Source organism: Myotis davidii, unplaced genomic scaffold (genome assembly GCF_000327345.1).
Source record: "Myotis davidii unplaced genomic scaffold, ASM32734v1 scaffold337, whole genome shotgun sequence".
Lineage (NCBI taxonomy): Eukaryota > Metazoa > Chordata > Mammalia > Chiroptera > Vespertilionidae > Myotis > Myotis davidii.
In genome coordinates this window covers 2113488-2117275 of record NW_006288250.1, presented here as the reverse complement: position 1 = coordinate 2117275, position 3788 = coordinate 2113488, and positions in this window count along the sequence as shown.

Below are 3788 nucleotides of genomic sequence, written 5' to 3'. Positions count from 1 at the left end.
GACTAATGAGTTTGCCGACCACTGCCCTAGGTTCACATCAGTGTTGTAATTCACTGTTTTATAGCCCAAATAAAGAATGGCGGTACAGCCCAGCAGGCATGGCTCAGTGGCTGAGTATCAACCTATGAACCAGGAGGTCACGGTTCAATTCCCGTCAGGGCACATGCCCAGGTTGCAGGCTTGTTCCCCAGTGTGGGACGTGCTGGAGGCAGCCGATCAATGATTCTCTCTCATCGATTCTATCTCTCTCCCTCTCCCTTCCTATCTGAAAACAATAAAAAATAATTTTAAATACAGAAAGAATGGTGGTACTTTGGGGACATATGGCAAAGGGGTCATGAGTGCAGAACCCCTGCCCCCCTTACGTTGTGCACTTCCTGGCAATGGTGCACTCAATGGCGGCATCAGTCCTGTTCCAGAGCATCATGCAGACCCTGTTTCTGATGTTTTTTCAAATGTCCTAGAATGCTTCATCGGGAATGAGCCTTTGGGAATGCAGTTTCATAAACAAGGGAAGAAAGCGGCCTATTGTCAGACATGGTGACTTAAAGACCATCTTAAAGGTTTTAGGCTCCTTCCTATCACCAAAGGCCATGTGGGTTTAAATCCTTAATGTTGAGGCCTGGGCAGTGTTGCTAAATGGTTAGAGTGTCAACCTGAGTACTGAAGGGTCATAGGTTTGATGTTCAGTCAAGGGCACATAGCTGGGTTGCAGGTTCCATCCCTGATCAGTTGGCACAAGCCAACCAATCTATGTGTCTCTCTCACATCGATGTTTCTCTCCCTCATCTTCCCTCCGTTCCCCTCACTAAAAAGCAATGGGGCCTGGCTGGTGTGGTTCAGTGGTTGGGCATCGACCTATGAACCAGAAGGTCCCAGTTTGATTCCTGGTCGGCACATGCCCAGATTACCGGCTCCATCCCCAGTTGGGGATGTGCAAGAGGTAGCCAGTCAATGATTCTCTTTCATCGTTGATGTTTCCATCTCCCTCTCCCTACCTCTCTGAAATAAATAAAAATGTATTTAAAAATAAATAAAAAGCAATGGGAAAAATATCCTTTGGTGATGATCTTTAAATGTCCTTGATGTTGATAGGAAAAATAAACACAATTAGTGGGAGAGAAGGTTTTATAAGCCAAAGATTATAAACAAAGCCCTAGTACAATAAATAATGCAAATGTTTCTACTAGGCCTTGCTTGGAGTGAATGGATCATCACCAATGCAAGAAGTTCCTAAGTAGAAGTGCAATATGCCTTGAGTAAAAATTCAAATGTTACAAGTTGCTTTTTTCACTTGGTGATAAATCTTAGAGATCTTACTTCATCAGCACTTTGAATTGCACTGTTACTGCCCAGCAGATGAACTTGCGGAGGTCATGTGGCTCACAGCCCCTGCTCTTCACTGTCATTCTGCCTTTCAGAGCTCTTCCTGCCGGGTTGCACAGAAATGGGTCCCGCTGTGACACATGGAAAGCTGCCCATTTCACCTCCCTTCAGAAGGAAGGGCCGATACAAGGTGGAAGAAGAGAGGGAAGAAATAGGCGAAGAAGGCTGCCAAGCAATTATTGATGCGATGGGTTTTATGGAATTGATTCTTCAATCTGATAAGAGGTGTGATAAAGAGGAGGCATACAGAACAAAAAAAAAAACTGCTGGCTAATTGAAGGCCTGAATTCAAAACTTACAGGAGAATTGTTGCCAGAGAAGGTCCAGTGCCTTTACCTTGGGGCTAAGAGTCCTTGCAGATCACTGGCCTCCCTGTCCTCATTCCTACCCTTCTCTGGGCTGCTAGTAATGCCTTCCCTCCCCATATTCGTAATATTACTGACAGATTGCAGCTTCTCTGATCTGTACCTCAGAGGCTGTTGCTATGCACTGAAGATGTATATACACTCTTAATCCCAAAGAGAGAGAGCATGTATGTGCTGTCAAGTGAGGCAGACGACAACAGAATTACTGTTGAGTTTGTGTTGGCTGGTGCAGCCCCAGTGGTGCCTAGGAACAGATCCAACTAGCAGAGAGCTGGAGCCACAGGTTCATTTGATGGTGTGCCAGGGGTGTTGGCTTACTCCCAGATCTCTAAAATGGAGGAAGTGTTACCAAAGAGTTATAAACCATTTTTGGTAGCTTCAGGCCCAGGCTGTGGGTGGATAGGAACCAGGATGGGAGAAATGGTATGATCAGTAGAGATCAGATAAATATGTAAGCTCTGTTTTATTGGCGTACTGTATCTGGTGATGCTAACAAGATAAGCTGTAGGTAGGATAATTTCTCATCAGATGGGATAGATATATTTATAGCCTGTTTCTCATTATATAATGAAAAGCTACTAATGGAATAACAGACAATGATAAGGGTAACAGCTTCCTGTCACTTAAGTGAGTTCAGGGATGACAGATTTCTTTCATGCATGAGATACTGGATACATTTTTTTAAAAAAACTAAAATACGGCATTGAATTCTTGTCATATTATAAAGAAAAACCACAGTGCAGTATTTTATGTATAGTAGTATATCTGTCAGTGTGTGTGTGTAGTATTATATCTGTCAGTGTGTGTGTGTGGGGGGGGGGGGGGGTAGAGGTCAGGGATGAGTTATTTGTAATAGGCCTTAAAGAAATCTGCCCTTTAGCCGAAACTGGTTTGGCTCAGTGGATAGAGCATCGGCCTGCGGACTGAAAGGTCCCAGGTTCGATGCCGGTCAAGGGCATGTACCCGGGTTGTGGACACATCCCCCGTGGGAGATGTGCAGGAGGCAGCTGATCGATGTTTCTCATTGATGTTTCTAACTCTCTATCTCTCTCCCTTCCCCTCTGTAAAAAATCAATAAAAAATATATTAAAAAAAAAAGAAATCTGCCCTTTAAATACAAAATCAATTCACCTCTAACCTCAAACAACCCTTCAGTTCCCTTTCACTAATCTTTTTTCTTTTAAGTGGGCCCTGGATGGAGCATCAGCCCGTGGAACAAAGGGTCTTGGGTTCAATTTCCGATCAAGATTTTGTACCTCAGATGCAGGCTCAATCCTAGCCCTAGACAGGGTGCATGGGGGAGGCAACCAATTGATGTGTCTCTCTCACATCGATGTATCTCTCTCTCTCTCTCTCTCTCTCTCTCTCTCTCTCTCTCTCTCCCCCCTTCACCCCCCACCTTCCTCCCCTCCACTCTTTCTCTTAAAAAAATCAATTGAAAAAAATATATCCTCAGGTGAGGATTAAAAAAAAAGAAGAAAAACAAGTGGAGCCTGGGGGTGAGTGGGGGAGTCAATGGGGAAATGGGAACATCTGTAATACTTTTAAAAAAATTTATAAAGATACATTTTTAAAAAAAGAAAAGCAAGTGGAATAAGATCTACAAGTTATTAAGGTGGACTTTATTGTTTTAACCTGTCCCTTGTTTCATTTTCAACTATTTCCTAATAATACAGCTGTGCTACCCTGTCTTCAATAAATAAGTTCATCTTATTTTTGCCGGAAATATTGCAAATTCCCAGATCTAGATTTGTGAAAACTTGGATCTCAGTGGGTAATAGCACCTCCATTGGTTATGCAGGTATGGATTTCTTTGGGCCAAAGTTCAAAACTGGCAGTAAACACGGTTAGCAACCCTCTGAGGATATAAAGGACATATTCAGACTGGTGTTTGCTGAATGAACAGATAAATTGAATTCTTAATTACAACTAAACTAGATGCTTATGGGTTTTCTTGTTTTATAATCCGTGTCTCTTCTATCTATGAATTTAAGATCTTGACAACTTGGCCCTAGCCGGTTTGGCTCACTGGATAGA